We start from the raw sequence: 23087 nt of genomic DNA, 5'->3' as shown, positions 1-23087 counted from the left end.
AAACCAATACAACTTAGCATTTAAACTTTAAAACAGCCTTATTATGAGCACTTATTAAACTGAGAACTTGTCTTTAAAGTCTTTATTAAAACCACCTATCCTTATAAAAAAACAAGGATTATAATGTCAAATTTGAGGAAGCCAAGATTTATAATATTAGATCTAAGGAAATCAGGGTTTCTAAATTTATCTTAAATTTGAGGGTTATGTATATAACTAAAATTGAGCACGTTAAGCCTTTAAGAAAACAAGTCAAAAAAATTCACATTCTTATTAACTCAAACATACAGACACATCCACACACATCTGGCAGCTGCCCATTCAAACCATCACACACACAATCTCAAAAACCACATCCTTGTGCATTTTAACAATAAAAAAAAGATTTAACAGCAATGCTTCGTGTCCTATCTCTTTGGTCTTCAGTATGTCAATTGGCGTGTCTAATAAATATCTCATCTGACTTGATGAAGAGGTGATCTCTAGTGTATCAATTGATATGTCTGTGTGGCCTGATGATAAGGCCATGTAGTGCCTCACACACCGAGAGGGAACCCACTGCAGCCAGGTACCTGTGGACACACACGCATACCCCCTTGCTGCAGTGGTTGTGTCCATCAGGCAGTAGAGACAATAGAGAACAACTCTTGCAGCAGGAACAATTTCTCCTGGATTTGTGGAGGAAAAGGCTACCCAAGACCTCCTGCATTTGGCTGATGAAGTCCTCCATCTTCACCTGAACATCCAGGTTGTTGGTGATGTCACTCTCCTGGAGCCTGGGCTTGGCTTTCTGAACCATTAAGTCCATCTGGTCACTGAGGGACCTCAACAGGTGCTCCTGTATTACACTTTGGTAACTCATCATCAGCAAACTCAAGTACTGCAGCATCTCATCCCACCCTTGCCATGTTGCTGTTTCATCCTCAAAATGCAGCAGCACAGAACAGTGACTCAGGAAATACAGAGTCTTCTTCAGAGACGTGGATAAGGTTGAGGGGACATCACAACTGTGCTGGAACAACAGCTCTAGCAGTCTGCAGCTCAGGAGCTGGCTCTCTATGGTGTTTAATAAAGCTTCCCTTTGGCTCCTCAGGGGGATATTCAGTATAAATATCTCATCTGCAATCTTCCGGGAGCTCCAGGTGGGAGATCTGTCCACTTCCACTGTGATAGACAACATCCACTGGAGCAGGAGCACAACCTTTTGGGCAAAGAAAGCTGCCGGAGCCTGTATGCTGGCCAGACTTGGTGTAGATGAGCTGTGCTCAGCCCTGGCTTCTGCTGAGGAGGAGGGAGTTTCTTGTGGCTGCTCCTGGGACTGGCATACTAGCTAAGACCAACCATTTGACCACTTCCTTGACATTGTTGAAGCACATATCACATGAAAGCACTTTCTTGGCAATCGACTTCTGCAGCAGGTGCAACCTCAGATTCTTCTGCAAGTCATCCTCCAGGGTCTGTGCCATGTAGGGCAGGAAGAGGAGCCGGTTGGGGGGATTCTCCTGGTCTTCCATGATGAATTTTGTCAGCGTCCAGTTCCGTCCCACTGTGGTAGCGCTGGTTGGATGGAGCATTTGGATCTTCATCAGCAGCATGTGTCCTTCAAGATCTCCTCTTCATAGGCATTCAACAGGACCTGTCTGGTCAGGTGGGAGATGATATCTTTGGGGGGACAGTGCTGACAGGAGACAAACTCATTCAGGAGATGCAAGGTGCCCTCCAGGAAGTTCTCCTCCATGGTGGTGTGCACCATGCTCAGCTTCCCTCTGGGGATGAGCCCAGGTTTCTACTGTGTTTCCCTGTTGGGTACTATGCCTTGGAAGAAGAGGTGCTGAACTCCACTCCTCCTGAAACTGCAGTTGGTCCAGCCGGGCCTTGCTGTCAGCATTGCTCCTGGCTGGGGTCACTTGCTGGGTTGATTCATGTGGTAGTAAGTCACTTGTTACCAGCAAAGACCATTGGGCCTTTCACGGAGTTGTGGGAAGGGTTGAAGCAGGGCTCAGCCTTGCGGGGAAGTCCCTTTCTTGGCAAGGATGGGGAGGATCTTCCTCTGGGCCATCAGCTTTCCAGCTGCTATTGCTGTCCAGACTGGGGGCGCTGAGTCCTGCAGCATGCTGGGCAGGGAACCCAGGTCACTGTTAAAGCTGGTAGCGCTGCACTCCTGCTCCAAGCTGCAGGAGCTGTGGCAGCTGGAGACAGGAGAGAGGCAGCTCTTGTTCCCTATGCTTTCTTTTGTGTCTGTGGTGGCACAGGGCTTCACGGGAGTGCTGTGCCAGGGTGGTGCAGGGCTTGGCTCTGCCACTTACTCCATTTCTTCCTATATGGTGAAGCAGAGCCAGAGATGGGACATGCGTGCTGCTGGGGCAGCAGATGCAGTCCTGGGACACTAGTAAGTTTTCTAAGCACTCACACTACAAACTTCGCAATAAGCTCGTAAGTCTCCTGAGTAATTTACTTGGGTCCTCGAGATTGCATAAGCTTCCTCCCCTGCTAAGTGTGCATAAATCACTCCTGCTTGTGAGTTTTCAACAACGTAAACCTTGCAATTTTCTTTAAAATCTGTAAGCCACACTAAACTGAGTTGTCAATAAAACCATCTTAAAAAGTGCACGCCAATCATGAGGTGTAAAAGTATAAGAAATACTCAAATTCTCCATGAATGTAAGAACATGGGGAGATGAAATTCCACTTTCCTTACCTATTTGCTGAATATCTTTAATTACTTCATATGGCAAAATCTGATATTGAGGGGACTGCCAGGGGCGACAGATTACTGGGCAGGTGTCAACCACCTTCCAATTGCCTGCACTCAACACCTCCTCCCAGCATTTCGCCCACCCAATTGTCCCCATATCACTATGTGACCACTGCTGCTCTGCAGGGGGAGAAACATCCAAATCCTTCTCATTATCCTCGGTGCAATCCTCACCTACCAATTCCTCATAATCCTCATAACTCTCAGACTGGGGCATAGAACAGGACAGCGGAAGCGGAAGCCAAGCTTCCGCGGCTGTTACGCAGTGAGATCGACATTTGGGCTCCCTGTCCCTCCCATGATGACACGCACAAGATGGCAGTGGCCTGTCTCCCTTCCTGGGACGAACGCATAATAGTGGCTTGTCCACAGACACATAACAGGCATGGGACGGCAGCTCATCTGCGGGTACATGCTGAACACTAGACAGCGGCAGCCCTGCTGCCACCCCTCGGCAAAGGACACTGACACACAGCCTCCCTCTCACTCCCCTTCCTCCCCCCACCCTGGTAGCCCCCCACCCTGGGACGTTCACCCTTCGACACTGGAGGAGCCTCAGGACGAGCAGAGGGAGCAGAATTCGTGATCCCCAAGGTACCAATCGCACTTGTATTGCTTTCAGAGCAGTGATGATCTCTTTGCAAACAGCTAGGTGGTTAAAGGCTTCCAAGTCCCCAAGTCCCACTTCATCAAGAAGCCTTAATCTGATTTTCTACCATTCGTTTACTTGTGTAGTCCCAGTTCCTGGGAAACTTGGCACATACTTATAAATCCAGCTGAAATTGCCATAATTCTTGCTTTTGAAACATCTCTTTGTTGTCTGTTTAACAGATAACGTAAGTTCTCAACTGTTTGCTCTTGTTCATGGGATATATTCTCCCCCATCTCCGTCCTGACACTTTATTTCCTATTACTTATCTCTTCAGCCAAATCTGCTTGTCTTCTTCTGTTATACTTTGTAGTTTTATATTGTCTCGGACTCAAGGTGCTGTAGTCCATGGTTCCTTATGCTTTCAGAGCTCCCTTTGTCCTTTTCATGGGCCAGAGGCTACCACAGGTCAGATATCCCGAGAGATTCTAAACACTTGGTTTCTGATATCCCTTTTGAATTGTCCCTATTTAGGCGTCATCTGTGGCAGTGAATATAAACAAGACCCTTCTGGGATGATGGAAAATGGAAAATCCTTTATTAAGGGCTGAACAAATTTTTATATTCGAAAAAAGTGCAGTAAGAAAACATGGTGGGGGGCATCACAGTCCTGTCCAATCATTTTAAAGCTTCTTCCCGGGACACTTCTAGTTGGTCATCTTTTTGCGGGCTTCCATCAGAACTTCAACTCCCAGTGTACACCACGACCATTACGCAACAAGCACCCTGTATTAACTCGCTCATGACCCCACATGTAAACATTTCAAATGGTGTAAAGCACCAAAACACTTGCAAATGCTATTTCACAGTGAACGGATTTTTCCAGATTCAAAGGAAAACAGGAATTAGTTCTAAGAAATTAAATCTAACCAGAACCTCTATTGGGGTGTAACCCTCTGCTCCATTCACTAAGGCTATGCATGTGGTTAAAAAAAGTAACATTAGGTCATTCCGCTTGTCACTGGCCACACCTCCTAACGGGCATCTTGCAAGTACTGGACCCAATTAAACCTGATAACAACTACAGGAAATATGCTACGTGTAGTAAAACCAAATATAAGACCACTGAAAATCAAAAAATGCATGGAAGTTGAAGGTTCAGGCATGCTTGAGAAGTAACCCTTTATAAAATATCCTAAATGCTTAACAGCCTTATACTTTATTTCTTTTGTCCAACTCTTAGCATAGAATTTTCTATATGATATTTTAAAAAGTATTTTTAGAAATACATATCAAACTGGTACTTTTTTGGATAGATTGTTCTCAGTTACCTTATTGGGGAAACTGACATTTCAGGCTCTGCTAGTGCTCAGTGATTAGATAATTTTCTGCACCGCAGACTAAATGAGTAAAGAAGTACTTTTCTACCCTCCCTCAGGTGTCATTAACAACATAGTAAAACAAATTTTACACAAAGTTTCCTCTGTCTGATACTCTTCATATAGAAGTTTTTTGAAGAACTGTCTTTAATGGTGGCAACTATCTTGACTTCTATATGATTTCTTTGGATAAACACAGGCTTCAGTGTACACTATTGTTGACTCTACTTTCAGTGAATTTTATGTATCTTTAAAATAGAAAACAAAGAAAAGTCATTCACTGGGAATAAATTTATCTGTTAACACTTCCAAAGAAATACATTCACATGGATGTATACTTAGTATAGAAAACTGTCATTGTACAAACCCAAAGTTGACTTACCACCTAAGAAAATTGTTTTCATTAGGAAACAGTAGAGAAGGTGAATATGAAGACCTTTTCTAAACACAAACCCCCTTATGGGTGTGAAGTGTGAATTTCAACAGATTAAAGGAGTGGTCTGATGAGTTTCAAACAAGTTTAGAGACCTGTACCTAGATTTTATTGTTGGATCTAAAATGTACTCCCATAGAACTAGCAGCTTGATCAAACCTATGTTTTCACACAGCAAAACAGCTATTCCACCACATTATTGTGAGAGCACGTCTGCACTACAGGTTTTGACAGAAGGCTTGCAAGCAATGTGCAAAGTTCTGGTCACAAATCTATTCACCAGTTTACAAATCCCACTCTCTGCTTTGTGCTTCACATATAACAATAAGACATGTTGAAATCTCTAAATGCAGAGGCTCACTGGGGAGGAACAAAACTCATGGGTTTGACACATGCAACAGTACAGGTAAATCTTATGTACTCTTCCTCTATAAGCAGACAAAAATGGCATCATAAAGATCGAAATACCATGTGTGTTTTCGATCAAAATTCTATTTTCACAAGATGGTACAAGAAGACATTTTAATACACAGCTACACTTAGAAATGGTCATTTAAATCAGATTTCCTAAAATTTTGAAAGTTTCCTCAATACAAGTATTTATCAAGTCCACTTAGGGAATTATCTCATATTCCATTGAATAAACAGGATTTATAAATAAATAGGACTTTTTCACATGTCATGTTCTTCCATTAAATATGATCATTTAGTTTGAACGAGGAGGAAAAAAACTAAACATAGAAAAAAACAACACAACAAACTGAAGTAGTATGATTTAAATTATTTTCTTTATGCCACAACTTTCTAAATTAATTTTATCATGTAGATAAGGAAAATAGAAAGAATTTTAAGAGAAGGACGAGTGGAAGGAGGCAGGTATCTTGCTCTAATTTTAGAACAGGGAGTGTAGTTTTGAAGCATATTATTCCATTTCCTAAAAAAATCTTTCCTAACTCTTCACTTAAAGATATATTAATTGTAAAAAATAGGGTATTTCTTGTAGCTTTACAGGACTATGGTATTTATATCAAATTTTGAGAGTGCAGTTTGTCAGTACTTTTGATAGGCAATGGATTTTGTAAAACAGTTGGGGATTCAGGGAGTCTGATGGAGAATGTTTCAAGCGTGAGGAACAAAAGGACACATGCAAGAAACTAAGAGCTGGAGAAATAGGAGGAAAAAGGAAAAAATCAAGAAACCACTGAATATTTTCTATGAAGTCACTTGGAGTAGATTGCAATGAGTAAATTTTACTTTAGTGGACTTCTCTGCCTAATACGTCTGAAAGCATACATGATCCTGGGTAAAGTTTCACCAAAAAAAATAATTCTGAAATAAGTAAAAAATCCTGTGAATTATTGTGCTATTTTTTCAGGTGGAGTCACTTAGGATACACAGCGGTATTTTGGAAACTCTGTGTTGGGAGGGTAAGAGGGAGACAGAACAGGGAAATGCAAGGAGCTTACAGGCATGGACAATTACGCATACTATCCTCTCTGTACATTTGTGAGGAACACAACCAATAACTTGAAAGGATGCTCCAGTCAGAAATATGGGGACCCAGTGCAAAGAAACAACCAACAGACTAACTTTCACCTAGTAGCTAACCAGTCAAAGTCATCTGGAGGGAGGGAAAGAAGAAGGAAAGGAAGTCTTAACTTAAAATGCGTTGGGAAAAGAAGATGATACTGGTGTTTGAAATTTTTTATTTTTCTAACAACATTGCACTAGTGTTAGATAGTATCAATATTAATGTCAATATTTCCTCTCATCACATATATTTTCCACACCTTTAATTGGTCTGTTGTCGAAAAGAGATTCAGGGACACACACCAACAGCATGAAAGAGACTCCCTTCTGGGTCTCCACAGGTGAGTATGTTATCCTCTGCCAGCAACTGTCAGTGCCCTTGAAGGACACATTTAACAGCTTATGGATTAATACTCTTTATTAATATAATAGAAAATTGTGACAAGTTAAGGTTTGAAGACTACCAGTGATAGTATCTGGTTGCAAAATCGTATTCAAAGCAATATACAGGTGTATTGGGTTTGGCTGAGCTGGAGTTTATTTCCCATAGTAGCCCTCACAACACTGTGCTTTGCATTGGTAGCTAGAAGGGTGTTGATAACACACCACTGTTTTGGCTACTGCTGAGCACAGCATCAGCACGGTAACATTCCCTCCTGAGTTGAGGGCAAGATCCTGGGAGGGGCACAAGTGGGCCAGCTGACCCAAACTGACCAAAGGGATATTCCATACCATATGATGTCAGCTCAGATAGAAAAGCTAAGGCAAGGAGCAGGTAGGCAGGCATTCACTGTCTCCAATGGCTGCCTGCTGAGAAACCATCACGCGTGCTGAAGCCCTGCTGCTCGGGAGTGGTCGACCATCTCAGCTCATGGGAAGTAGAGAATAAACCCTGCTATCTTTCACTTAGCTTTTGTGTACACAAGCTTCACCTTTGTTTCTGTTTTAATAAACTGTTGTATCCCAACCCACAAGTTGTTTTTCCACCTTACTCTCCCTCCATCCAGCTGGGAAGGGGAGTGATATAGCAGCTGGATGGGCACCTGGTCCAGCCAAGGTCAACCCACCACAACGGATAAGCTCTAATCCCTAACAAAGTCTAGCTCAAGATAGTAAATCAGCACACATAGAGTACTGTTCTTACCCATGAGGCATCTTTACGGGAGAGAAAACAGCTTCAGCTCATCGAGTGATCCCAGGAATTGCTATGGAATCTTCTCTAACTTCTCCCTCTTTTGGACTTACTTTTATACTATTTTTATGTTTAGGTTGAGCTTAAGTGAATTTGGTCATACATCATGTTCAGTGGCAGGTGATCATACCTTGGAGATGGGTAACATTGGTTATCTGATGTAACCTTTGGGATGGAAGTGTAATCTGTGACCTTGCTATGCTTGCTGGTTCAGGATTAAGAAATCTTTCTTCTCCCTTGGTTGAAAGCTGCTATGGACCTTATTAGCTACAAGGTATCACTGAGCTCCCTCCTCTGCAAGGGTTTTGAGAGAGATTGGCTGTGATGTCTCCACTCTGCTCTACCCTCAACTTCATCCTCCTTAGCATGTATTGCATGTGGCATTGTGGTCAGGCATGTTGACCTCATTCCTTCCATGGGAGTAGCAACTGCGTTTCATCCAGGGAGTAGCAATTGCATATCACCCTATCATTTAATTACTGTTATAACTTCTGCTAGATTGTGAACATAACGTTATCCAATTTATACCTCCAGTCCTTTTCCTGCACACCTCTTATGAAAATGAACATACTATGCCTTTAATTCTAATTACAGCCTTAACTTCATATTAAAATAATGAATGCTATGCTTTTTCACCAGTTCTTTCAAGCTTTGTAACAATATTGATATGAAAAATATCCAAAAATGTAACTGTGTTTTGGAATAGGCAGGCAGTTGGACGCTCCTGCCCATAAGAGAATTCCTAAACCATTTATCCAAAGAACATTGTATCAAAGAAAAGTAGCATCTGGCACCCGAGAAGCTCTGCTCAAATCCCAGCTCTCTGAGTTCAGATAGTGAACCCAGACAAGGGTAAATAAGTGGATGTAGAAGGGAGAATGAAATAAGAACCTCATTTTATAACAATTCTAATAGTGAAGGTAGAGAGTCAAAATCAAGGAACAGGTAACAGAAGAACCTGATACTGCTTCCATATTAGCTGGATGACTTTCAAATGCCTTGGTATGTACTGCAGAATCAGAGAATTGTTGAGATCAGAAGAGACCTCTGATGATCGTCTGGTCCAAAGCGCTTGTCAAGCAGGGCGACCTACGGTTACTGTGTGGTTGGAGATCCTATTAAGTGAATAAAATTGTTAGAGGCTAAAACATAATTTGCCATGCAGAGTATAGAACTAAAAATAAAGTGTGGTTTCTTGAAGTTCTAGAAAACGTTATTTTTTTATAGGGCATTTAATTGCATTGAATAATGAAATGATCATCTTGTGGTATTGTTTGAAACAACATTTTGTTAAAGAGTCATGTAATGAACCAGATGAGAACTCTGGCTGCTTTTCTGTTCAATGGAGAAAGCTTGGAATCTGTAGCCTTTCAACACAATGTTTAAGTAGGCAAAGCAAGGCTGACATATATCTCTAGTTAACATACATTAAGTGAAGTTAATGTACAGTCACAGTCATGGAAAATAATGGGAATTATTTTCCCTAGAATAGATCATATGTTTTTTACATTACAGAAATAAAAGTACCTTGGAATACTGAAACCATATTTTTTGACACATATACAGCATAAAAATAAAAATTGAACATCATTTGTCATGGAGAAATCTGTATTTCAACTTCCATATTTATATATTTTAATTAAAATGCCTGAGAATTCTAGAAGCCAGAATTTGGTCACTGCCAAGTGAATTGGAAAAAATTAAGATGGATCACAGTAAATTGCCACACAATATAGCTCTAATACAGTTTCAATTAGAGCATTATCTTTTCCACGTGGGTTAATTAGACTGTCTTAGTTAGCTTCCTCTGGAAGTTCTGCTTGTATTACAGATCCTTGTTTTAAGGCTTAAATTGTGATTAAATAAACTACCTCAACTGAGAGCCAGTCCTTAACTGGATTGAACCAGAGAAGAACTGGCAACTAACAGCAATACTAAATGTCGAACTCTCTTTTTTTTCAAACGGGAGATACCTGCTACTGGAGCCTTCTTGCACAGATTACTTTCAGTTCTGTGATGGCTGGTAAGGACAGAGAAAGAAGAGCTGTAGACTTGGGACTGAAACTCTCTCTGCAGAGAAGAAAGAATGCTCACAGTGTGCTCATCTTCTGAATCTGTACAGAAAGCATCTCTTAAATAAATTATTAAAAGTGCACAGCATATAGAGGTATTAGAGTCTCTCCCCTCACACAGAAGACATAGGTTTTTAAAGTGTAAAATTCAGATGGTGAAAGATGAGGTTACCTTTAGAGTTCAATGCTGATTTGACAACCCCTTTCACTGGGGTTGTCTTGGGCTGGGCCAGGATTTGGACTTGATGAAACCTGTCGATCCCTTCCTACTCAGGATATTCTATGATTCCTTGATTTATAGGCAGTGTTTTCTTTATATTCTGTAACTCATGCTGTGGACAGGATAAATAATACTAAATCAGAAATTAATTTGTATCTTTCATTTTCCTTTCCCTTTGGTACAACGTGTAGCCCTTGGTCATCACCTAACGTGATGGAAATGATTTTTCAAAGAAATATTTACTTACTTACATGTGGGCTTTCTACGGACATTTACCTTAGAATATTTTCCCCAAATTAGCTTGCCTTTGAAAACCCTATACAACTCAAAGAAGTTTGCTATCATGTTTTAAATTGGAACAGAATAGTAGAAGATCTTAAAATCAGAAGAATCTACACTAATCTCACAAAAACTTTCGCATAGAGAGTTTTTTTGCTAGGTTGATTTGGGACTGGCTTTTTTTAGAGTGCTTATTATTTGAGTGCACTTTGAATATTCAACTACAGTTTCTGTTGACTTCACCTACCTCCATGGACCAATATTTTTAAAGGAGATAATTCTTGAATTGGACACTGATAGATGAAGAACTCACAAATTGTAACTCATATTCTGAACTATTAATATTCAATAAAATGCAAGCATCAACAGTGCAAAGAGAGAAGTAAATTCATAAGTTCTGCATTTAGTTGTTTTCATCACAAATATCTTATTTCTCATCATAAAATCCCTCACTGTAAGGAAAAGAATTTATTAGAAGGAGTTATCTAAATGTTCTAGAAATTAAAGTCTTTGCTCAAACAGTTATTATAAGGGAAGATCATGGTTACTTTTAACAAGATGCTTGGTATGTTTTTAAAGAGGATTTAGGTTATGATTGAGAGTGATACCAAAGAATTACCTGATGTTCCAATATATGTCTTCAATTTCCAACTTACGAACATTATCATATGTCCTAAGAAATAAAAAATACAAATGAAACCATTCTGTGATTTCTAAATCCATTAAAATTATTGATATTATAATTTTTTGCTATTTATACTTCTGATGCAATTTGCTTTTCTCTTTATGTATGTATGCAAAGTAGATGGAGCATATCTTCCTTAAATGCTGCTTCAAACTGAGAGATTTTACAAGTTGGTATTAAGAAAACATACCTGAAATGAACTGTGACTATAATATTTTTCTCTAGGAAGAGTCTGAAAGAATGATTAAATGTAACTAGTGATATTTTCTTTTGATGTCTATGTTGAGAAACATCTTTCTAATATAAAAGTATTATATAAATAATCAATGTACTGTATTTCTTTTGTGTTTATTTGCTTGAAAAACTTTTACATTACTGAAGTATTAAAACAGCAAGGTTTCACTTAAATTGCAAATATTCCCTAATGCAAATGTTGAATTCTTTGCAACCACTGGAACAATATTCTTTGATCTGGAAGTGTGTAATATGATTATGTTTAGGAATCTCAACCTTTTGCCAGTATTTAGCTCTTACTTGAAAAAATTTCATCTCAAATGCATCATCTGCTTTTGGTCTTGATTTTTTTGTCATCATCCCACACAATGCCTGCAGTCTCTTGCATTCTGAACTGTAGCAGTTGCCTGGACTTTTTCCATGCCTTGAAGGGTCTGTCAAAAGATTTTATTGTGCCAAGATCGTCTTCTGGATCATATTTTCCTCTAAAATATCATCATATTAAAGAATGTAGAATTTGTTACCTGGCAATATTCAGTCAATAGGATTAGTAAAAAAGCAGTTACAGTGTTAAATTCAGCCATATGTAACAGTACATGAAATAAAGATCAGCCAAAGTTAGTGGTCATTTTTTGAGGAAAAAATGTCAATAACAGATAGGGTTAGTGCTGAATTCTATTTCAACAGGAATTAATGAATATCAAGTACCAAAATTTAATCTGAAGCTCTATGAAGTAAAGTTTTGGAAATCAAAAAGTTTTAACAGGTTTTTCATCAATTGTTCCTCTTGATACATTGCCAGTGCTTCATTGATGGTGTACCTTTCCTCTGACAAGACCTTCAATATTCCATTTTGAACAGTTATACAAAATATCAGTGTCAGTAATGTCTTTGACTTTTTCATCTAAACAGTAATAATAAACAATTTTTAGTGCAGACATTCCTTTTTTGTCTTGTGAACTTTGTTATTTCTCTGGCAAGAAATAGAAAGAGAAAGAACTTCAAAATGCCTACACCGACATCAAAAACGAAAGTGCACGTTATGCGTCACAGATACTATATACAGGTAAGTATCTGCAGACTTCATTATTTCTAATATTGTTTCCATTTTTATATGTTCTGAATTTTATTTACAGAATGAAACAAAGCTAAAAACCCCACAATTGTTTCCCTATTGTTCTCCCATGTATATAACTCTTTCTTCCCTAAAACATAGAGTGAATTTTGTGTGAGTAACTGAATTTGCAGCAAATATGCATGTATCGCTAATTTAGAAGATTTTAAAGTAGAAGAAATTGTAGTGAAACCACTTTTTAAATAAATGCTTATGACCTGGTAAGCAAAAAATGGTTTACATTCCCTGTGGTTTTATAAAAATTGTCAGAACACTGTAGTTTTGAGAGCTCAAAGACTTAAGAGGTTGAAAAATGAAGAGGAAGTAGTAATTGCCTAATGCCAAGTGATGTATTAAAAGCATATGAGAGGTTTTAAGGTGACTTTGTGTAGAAAATAATGAGCTACAGAACTGGGTATAGCAGTGTATTGCCAAAATTCTAAAGTTCTAGTACTGGTTTTACAACAAATTCTAATTCTGAATCAATAATGCACTCTTTGTCTTCCTTCCTTTCTTTCTTTTTTCTTTTTTTTTTTTTTATAAATGACACTATAATTTCTGATAATATACCTTAGTAGCCCAACAAACATTGTATGGCTCTGCAAGGAACCATACCTTCTCATTCAGAAAAAGTGATTGAAGGGGGTGCTTCCTAAGGATTTTGGAAATTCTTTAGAAACTCAGCTGTGATGAACAATAATGAACAGTTATTTTGTGTCAGGTCTTTGGTAAATCATTTAAATGTAAAGAAGGTATCACAATTTTAAGAAGAAAGTGTCCATGTGCATAAATAAATTTTCCTACCTGTGTCCCAAACCAACAGATTTTTGAAAATCTTAAAATAACACTTCCCAGTTATAGGTGATATTCTTGAAGTCTACAGACTAATTTATATACATAGATTAAAACACCATGGAAACTTCCATGATGTTCTGAATACTGTCTTTTTATATTTTTATTTTTTAAAATTTTTTAAAATCCTAAAACCCCAAACCCCCATTTTCAATATCATAATCATAATGGCATAATGTAAAGTTAAAAGGCCCAAATCAACAGATTTAGTTCCAGTATGTGGTGATTTGAAACTCCCAAGAATCTAATTTCTAAGTTCAAGCCCCCCTCCCACAGTTTGCCCCTGTGAGAGGGTTTAGTGATGGCATGGACCTGATATCTTTTTCACCTCATGTGGAGAGTTTTCAGACAAAACACAACCATTTGTTATTGGGGGAAGGGGAAAATATTTACAAAGGTTTATTTACACACACATATATATTTACATTGAATTTAATTCCTCTTTTCCTTCAATAAAAGTCTAAGAAGAAAAGAGAAAAGTCCTTCTGTCACTCCTCAGGCCAAAGTTCCTTCATTTCATTTTTTTGTGGAACTGGTTAGTGTCTTTCATTTTTCCCAAGGCAGCAGATTTAAGTATGGCAGTCAGGATTTTTGTTCTTACTTTGTGGAAATTCCAACTCTGAACCCGAGCCTTCGGGGGATTTTCCTTGGAGACCTTCACTTCTCTTGCGTTAGAGCATTTAAGACAGCTTTCAGTTCAGTCTTCCCAGAGCTCCTCCGCTCTGTCTCAGCTCACCAGCATGGTAGCAGCAGCAGCAGCAGCAGAGGGCAAGGCCACCTCCTCCGCATTCCGTCCTGGTTCAGCTCTCAGGATGACTCTGAGTTTTTCAGCTCCTTTCTCTCTCTCTCTCTCTAGTTGCTGCTGCATTTGAGGACTCACTAAGGGTTTGGAAATCCACCCCTCCTCTTCAGAAGGTCTCTGGTTTTTGGGAAAGTGATACAATCTTACCCCAAACCAGCTCTGTTGAGTTTTCCTCTGTTTTGTTGCTGGCTCTCCCTCCTGCAGGATCATCTCTGTGTCTTTCAGCCAGTTTCACGTTGTCTCGCTGCTACTGGCTATCTTTTGGCTTTTAGTCATCGCTGTCTCTGTTCAGGACTGCTCTGCTGCCGCTTTCAGTGTCTTCTGCTGCTGCTGACAGTAAGGAAACTCTTCCAGCTCTTGATTACGGGACCCGGTCCAGCTTTGACACTATACTGGGTCTCCCGTAGCCTCAGCTGGGGGCTGGGGGCCCTTGGCCCCCAGAGGGGCTCACTGGCCCCCTGCTTCCTCCTGGCTCAGATCATGGCTACCTACCTTTTGAACTATCTTCACCACCTCTCTTCCATTTCTGTGGGTATGTAATTTCTGTAGGGCGCATGTGGACTATTGATTGGTCCAGTATTATCAGTGGGGTAAAACCATTACTACCTCAGAGAAAAGGTTTTTCAAACCACCACACAGTACTATTTAGTGCTAAAATTCAAAAAATATTTTTTATATATGTCAATTCCTCTGAGAAAAAAATTAAGCATGTGAATGAATGTTGTATTGAACATGACAGGGTCAATGGAGCTTAATGGCAATGACCACACCTATTTCACATTTAAGTGAATCATTGGCTTCTGTGGAGCTTTCCTAGGTCTATTTTTCAAAGTTTTACAGTAGAAGTGTATACCTTTTACAATGGACATACTATGTCCTGTATTGTTTGATTATATAACTTAATACTCAGTGAGTAATTCCATAGAAGAGAGTGGATTATTTGCAAGTCAATAGTAGTTTTATTAGTAATAGTAATTTTTAATAGTCACAATTAAACTTTATTTTCTATTTTTTGACTCAAATTAAGAACAAAATCTTTTTTTTCATAATACAGATGACATTGAAACACAGATAAGTCAATATGGATAAGTTACTGAAAGTCAGATATAATTCAAAAGGCATTTCAGTTCTACATTCTGTGCAAACTAAAAGTCTGTGAAGAGAAACTGAAACAACAGTTCAGAAACCTTTTAGAGTCTTTCTTCAACATTGTAGTTGCCTCACATGCCCTTAAAAACACTAAAAGTAATATGGCTTTTGCTTTCTGTGTCTTCTAATTTAAATGTTCTGCCCCTTTATTAAATTTTGGTCAAAATCCCAGGACTTAAAAAAACAATAAAAATCTGATTTTAGAGTGCCTTATTGTGGCCATTAACACATAGAACTTACTGCTGGGAAAGACTGATGCTCAAAAGAGAGAGGAAAATAGCACCTGCTTTCTCACGCTGGCATATGTTTGCAGTCTTGATAAAAATGCAGAACAGCATATACAGAACTGGGTGGAAACACTATTCACATGGTAATTCCTTTGTATCTCAATAATTTCTTTTCAGGTGCTTGAATGAATTCCAGACTAGTAGGAGGATTCAAGCATCCTCTCCCTTAAGTTAAGAAGTTTCACATTTAGAATCTAACTGATGTCTTAGATCAAAGACCACACTTTGGGCACTCAAAAATTAAATGTGGACTCACTGATTGAAATCAAACCCAAGTTAACCTAAATAATTTATCTTTAAACAAAAGAAGCCCAAATGGAATTTACCAAAACCTCAATTTTGTCAGATGAAAGGAATAGACATTTTAAAGTGTTCCTCATATTGTTTCCACTCATGGTTAGCGACAAAACACAGAACTGGGCTGACACTTGCTCAAAGTCAGTCAGATACAAAATACTATTTTTAAATAACTTTATGTCACAGGCCAATGCAAAAGAACCCCAGATAAAAGGTAATATTCATGGCATGGGAAAAACAAATATAATCATACTAGTAACTAGTAACTATACTTTTCTGAATTGATGTCATAGCATCTTAATCTCTGTTCAGATTAGGAAACTGTCTAATAAGTGCAAGCGTTCTGTACCCAGAGTATCTGCTGAATGTTTGATGTGTTTAAAAATTAGAGAAAATAATATTCCTACGTGACCATGCCCACTGTCATTTTGATGGGTTCCTTGAGACTGGCCAGTAATAACTGATAAAGTAAACAAAGTAAACGAAGATAAAGTAGCTGATCAAAATCTGTAGCCTCTCATATGCTGGAAGGCTGGCTCAATATGGCCTCTTTTGACAGTTTTAGGTCTGATATGTAGGCATACTGGTGGGTAGCTTAATATCTACTTGCAATATAAATTAAACTAAATGCACAAATGCAAAGTAAGGATGTACAAACCAGCAATTGGTCATTAGGCTGCAAACCACTTAAGTCTAAGCCCTTGTCTTTCTTTCTTGTCTGTCAAGTATCTTTTGTTCCAACACTGCTGTTTAGATTGGATATGGGATATAGTTTAAAGTAGGAGTAAGGTGCATTTCCTTTACAGTATGTCACCCGTACCTCTTCCTGCTTGCACTCTTTTACTGTGTTTTTGTTACTTTTCTGCTCACCCAAACAAGAAACATAATTCATTGGAGTGCTTTGACTGCCTCATTTCAACCCAAAAGCTAACTCAATTACCATGTTTTTCTACACAAACATTGAATCTGTCCACATCCACCTACAAACTATGCCTAGGTATGCTTATAGTTTTGCAAACCTTTTGGCATCCATGGTTAAGTGTTGTGTTGACAGTGAAACAATAAACTGGGCTCAGTTTTCCATCATTTCAGTTTTGCTTATGAAATGCTTTTGATTCTCTAATTGTTGACACTCACTGTCCTGAAAAGCTGGGCTATTTTTCCAGGACTAGAGGGTAGTATTAGTTCTACATAGGACTAAATCATGCTGAATTTGGCATATACTCCTGAGAGGAATGGCTCCATTTTCCTTCTAGCTATACTCCACATGAATGGAAAGAAAAAGAAGAACACAATTCTTTGATTGTGTTTGCTTTGAAGTTTTCTTTTTGCTTATTTTGGTGAAAAATATAATTTCCAAAATAACTCAAAAGTAGAACCAAAAACTTGTTCAAGCAAATCTGGAAACCTATGTACCATAAAATAGCTTTTGATAACTCAGTTATAAACAATTAAGGAAACATATAAGACGCATATGGGCAAGCTTTATTGATTTCCAAATATGCTGAATGTGCCTGACACAGGTTAGGATTGGGTCCCAAGTGTAAGAAAATTTCTAAAAGTCTACTCCTGTACCAACTGGAGAGTTCAGTGTATTAAAGGATTCACAACTGTTGACTGCTGCCTGCTGGAAGACAGAGGCCTGTAGAACCTCTGGCTCAGTGGCATGACTGAGAGTGAAAATGATCCTGTTCTCATCCCCCAAATTGTATGGGTGGTACATTAATGTTGTTGACAGCCATAACACAATAATAAACAACAATAAAGTAGATGATAATATGCTTGTTCCTTTACTTTCTTTTTAGTAAAGGGTGAATCAACAGATCTTCCCAGTACAGAAATATAGGGGTAGTGTCAACTAGAAGTGGAGAATTCTGTGTGTGTAAGAGGAAAGAACTCCTTTCTGCAGTCTCAGGAGCAAGATGTGGGGAAGGATAATAGTCTACTGCCTTTCACCATCCTGCACTAAAAAGCCATTCCTGAATAGTATTATTTCCTAACTCAACTTGAGATCCAACAGGTTCAAGTTTCACAGTAATGTAGAAATTAATTTGCAGAGGTACAACATGCATTTAAAAACACAGAGAAAAAAGCCAATCAAACTTCCCCTTTCTCCTAATCAGAACAATTAATCATCTCAGGTTCAAGGAAATCAGGGACTTTGAGTGATGTAGACAAATTTGGCTGGATTGCGTGAAGTAAAAGAACAAAATAGGAGGAAAAGATTGTTTGAGAGGTATTATTTCTAATGAAGACTATGGCATTTGAAACACTGTTTTAATTATCAGCATACTCTGAGACTGGAATAGTAAAATACTCCACTGAATTTTTACATCTTTTAGTGCCTTTTCTTCTTTGCCTTGGAAGGGGGATTTATTCTATATTTATGTTAAATCTGAGATTTATTTTTTTTTTTATTATTAGCATTTATGTATGTCTCTGAATGTTTGGAATGTTTGTCAAACAATCTTTTAGTTGTGGGATAACAACATTAGGCCCTTTGTAATTAGATCTTCCACATTGTGAGGGGCTTGTTGGATACAGTGTCAATAAGCACATTATTAGCCAAGATGAATTATAAATGAGGATATGGGTTTGTGACTGTTGAGGTACTGTGTTGAAGAGCTGTTCTGGTTCTCTCTGAGAATGTGAAGGAAAGTGACTAAATGCAAATATCACAACCACTGCTTTCCTTGTAGGTTAGGGGGTTATGTTTTTCATTTCAGCTGTTCTCAAAATCCCATTGACTTATATTTACCAGGTGTGGTCAAGAAAAAAAACGCAAACCTGCACGCTAGTCCTAATGCTGATGGGACAGATTTCCTGAACTATAGTCTGAGGAAAAAAACATTAACTGTAATAAATAGGTCTTATAAAAGTTTTTACTCCTACTATAGCTAATCAGTTTGAACAAGACATTTAAACTGTAAATAGTTTTTAAAAGTAAACTGAGCTATACACTAAGTGACAACTATTATTACATTTTCTGCTTCTGTGAGAAAATTAATGTACGAAGAAAGTGTCTACGATTTAAAGGCATCTTGCTCCAGACATTTTTAACAACTGAAATTTGCAGTGGGTAGTCCACTGAAGTGTCTTGTCTTTAAATTATGCACTGTACATTAGAAACAAATGTACTGCTGGAAACCTTACATGACAGCACAGTCTTCAAGATCTGCCAATTAGGATGCTGTTAATACAGAAAACATGAGTTACAGATTAGCTGGTCTATCTAAGAAAAAAAGAAAGTGAGCAATGATTTTCTGTTCTGCTATACAACACTAGCCTTGAGAATTAACTAGTGAATATATTTTTCCTTTCTGTTTTTTTTACCTGCAAAGCAAGTAGCTTTATTTAATGGGATGGACTAAAACATTTTCTGATGTGTTTCTCAACTTCCAAATAATATAATACTATATAATAATGAGATGATATTTTAACAGAGGAAATTGATATAAGAGGTGATAAAGTCATATATAAATTCAGATCAGAGTGGTTTTGAATCACCTGCTATGATTCAAGAACAAAATACCATAAGTCAGTTCCTTTACATATTAAGCATCTTTAGATTGTGGACTTTTTGTTTGATTTTAGTTAGATTAAGGGAAATCATTTTGTTGTGCTGTGGGTTACAACGATTTTTATTTATTTTCTCAAAAATCACTAAACCTCAGGATATTTATATTATAGAAATATATATTTCTGTTTTAAGCAACCTACCTTGTATGCAACCTTATACCTCATGTTAGTTCTTTATGACAGATGATGCTAAAATGCATAGCTTCCCTCCTGTAAACAAACAGCGAAGTCAACAGTTGTTTTAAAAGAGGATTAAAAAGCTAACAAGAAACCTAGTGTAGGTGTGCCTTCGGTGCTTGATCCAATAGCTGTCAGAGTTCTCTGTGTTCAGTCAGTTTAGGAAGATGGGCTGTAAATAGCTTTATACAGGAAAAGAATTTAACTCAAATATTTTCATTTTTTGAATATTTGCACTGACACCTATTACAATAATTTCTGCTCTTCCGAAGTTCTGATGTCATGGTCTTTAAGCAGAGGGAAGAATATATGTTTCCTGAAATGATGATGTTGGCACTGCTCAACGTGAATATTCTCTGGAGACTTTGTCAATTCTGACAAGAAAAATTGATTTTCTGAAAGAAAATTCCTAAATCTTGCATCTAAAATTAGTGATTTTTACATATTTTTTTCTTCCTGTACAGTTATTTTCCCTTCGGTACTGAAAGATATCCACTCCTTTCCTCCCTCCTCCCTACCACCAAACACTCACCCTTCTCTGTTTCATCTGTCTCTGATGGGAAATGTGATTTGCCCTAAGATAAGAACACCAGGTGGGTATTGCAGGAGGAGACGTTTGGGTGGTTGTATAACTAATGCATTCCAAAGATGGGGGAACAGAATTATTTGGCTTTGGTGCACACTAACCTGTGAAAGGGTATAAAATACTGTTAGAGACTGGGCCAACTGGCCAAACTGGTCTTCCAAGATTGCAGGTACTTAGTGAGTGCATAGTCTTCTCCCACAACCCTCCCTTTTCCCTTCCCTGACAGTTATGCCTAGAGGTCACTACTGAAGACTGGGAACACTTACTTTTCATCGACTGAAAGCCCTAAGATCCAGTCAAATATGGAGATGAAATGCTACAGTAATTACACAGGTGATTTGTTGCTTCACATTCACGAATTCTGTAAGGCAAAAAACCTACAAATCTGTACATTTGTAGCCAAATCTGCTAATTTTATAACTCTTCAGACTAAGTAGACCTAGCCACACCTAAACTTCTCTGATAAGTTTAGAAAGCAAACTCATGACCCAATAGGAGAGACCACTGTCTGATTATACTATAACCTATAGTAATAGCTGATGGAGTTTTTATTTAGGTACTGCATTGGTAATATTTAAATACTATGTTAGCAATAAATCTAAACATAATCATCCACATAATCCCATACTCTTCATCTGGTCAAGAAACTTGTCTCAAGTACTCTGCTTCAGCTTCCTAAGCTTTATCTTCTCTCACCTCAGTTTTAAGCAAGTCCATTAGTAGAGACATGGTTACATGAAAATAAAGCACAGGCGGACAATCACTGCCTTATTCCTGCTGGCCACACTGTTTCTCTTGCACTAACACATGACATCTCCTCTGCTGTTTTAGAAACAGAATGTATTATGTGAATGGTCCAGACTTTCGTGTGCTTTTCTTAGTCTCAATGGGAGTAGGTTTTTTTGATGGCTTTTTAATCTTGGAATCATTTAAGCTTGATTTTCCTCTTTAGGCCAAGATAAGATATCAGTCACCACTTACAATATACACTTTAATATTAGGATTTACAGCCTTCAGCTGGAAAGAGGGCAGACTTTTGCAAAATATGAAATTACACAATTCCGTTGCCCTGATATCTTGAGTAGGCATGTGTTGGGTTGACCCTGGCTTGATGCCAGGTACCCACTAAAACCATTCCATCACTGCTTTCCACAAATAGACAAGGGAGAGAAAATACGATGAAAGACTCATGAGCTGAGGTAAGGACAGGGAAAGATCTCTCACGGATTACCATCACAGGTAGAAGAGACTTGTCTTGGGGAAATTGATTTGATTTATTACCGATCAAAATCAGAGTAGGATAATCAGAAATAAAACAAATCTTAAAAGCATCTTACCCTCATCCCTCCCTCCTTCCTCCACTCTGCCTCTTCCCCTCCAGCAGCACAGGGAGATGGGAAATGGGCATTACGGTCAATTCATCACATGTTGTTTCTTCTGCTGCCTCCTTCTCAGGAAGAGGAGTCATTCCCCTGCTCTAGGGTGGGGTCTCCTATGGGAGACAGTCCTCCACAAACTTCTTCAGTGTTAGTCCTTCCCACAAGCTATAGTTCTTCATGAGCTGCTCTAGTGTGGGCCCTTTTCCATGGGTTGCAGTCCTGCAAGAACAGCCTGCTCCAGCATGTGTCTCCTGTGGAGTCACAGGTCTTACCAGGAAACCTTCTCTAGTGTGTGCTCCTCTCTCCATGGATCCATGTGTCTCTGCTCCAGCATGAGCTTCCCACAGGGCCACAGCCTCCTTCAGGCATCCACCTGCTCCAGTGTGGGTCTCCTCCATGGGCTGCAGGTGGATCTATGCATCCCTGTTCTTCACATCCATGGGCTGCAGGGGCACAGCTGCTTCACCATGGGCTGCACCGTGGGCTGTTGGGGAACCTCAGCTCTGGCACCTGGAACACCTCCTCCCCCTCCTTCTCCACTGACCTTGGTGTCTGCATTGTTGTTCACATGTTCTCACTCCACTCTTCTCTGGCTGCAAATACAACTCTGCAATGACATTTTTTCCTTCTTAAAAATGTTATCACAGAGGTGCTACTACAATTTCTCATTGGCTCAGCCTTGGAAAGTGATGTGTCCATCTTGAAGCCATCTGGAACTGGTTCTGTCAGACAGGGGAGCAGCTTCTGGCAACTTCTCATGGAAGCCATCCCTATAAGCTCCCTGACACCCTGCGACCATAACCTGGCCATGCAAACCTAATACAAGGCAGAAGTATAGAGACATTCTTTACAAAAACATCATCAAATGATCATTTTACAAAAGTCTGATATAACAAAAATAAAATACGTAATGTTAAACAATGGGTTGGCTTCTTGTTTTTTTTTTATTATGTCACCAGTTACATGCTGTTGGCTTTAGGTGATTGTAGAGATGACAAATAGGGCCAAAACCAGTGTCCTACTTTACCTCCTTGACCTCTCTCAAGGTGTGTAAAGTTTTAAATCATTTAAATATTTTCTTAACTGAAATACTATTCTTGCTTGTAGCCCATTTAATTCTTCACTTTACGTAATTTTTGCAGAGGTGGGAACAGTCATCAAATATTGCAAGAAATCAGAAACAGATCATGAGGGCTGACTGGATTGCTAGCAGAACCAGCAACTGCAGAACACTCAAAATTCGATAATGTCCAGATATCTGAAACTTGGGAAGGAGGGGAAAGAATGGGGGATAAAATGGGAGAAAGAACGATGTGAAACATCTGCAATCCAAGTAAAGTGCTTTCAAAAGAGATTCACAGTTAATAAAAGAACATAATTGTTACTTTGTTTAAGTTAATTAAGTGTGAAAGTGCAAATGAGAAAGCATTGCCAGTCTTGGTAACAATATATAAACAAATAGGAAGCTTACCATAAATTTGCAGGTACAGATTCTAA

General features: G+C 38.7%; 1 pseudogene; it reads right to left on the bottom strand.

Moving 5' to 3' along the window:
- Window positions 1-617: 617 nt before the first annotated feature.
- On the bottom strand, window positions 618-14202 carry LOC108641085 (annotated as a pseudogene).
- Window positions 14203-23087: the final 8885 nt, after the last annotated feature.

This window comes from Manacus vitellinus, unplaced genomic scaffold, assembly GCF_001715985.3.
Source record: "Manacus vitellinus isolate BGI_N305 unplaced genomic scaffold, ASM171598v3 scaffold_50_pilon, whole genome shotgun sequence".
NCBI classification, from domain to species: Eukaryota; Metazoa; Chordata; class Aves; order Passeriformes; family Pipridae; genus Manacus; species Manacus vitellinus.
Note: the sequence above shows the minus strand (reverse complement) of the source record. Positions and strands in the feature narration are given on the sequence as shown.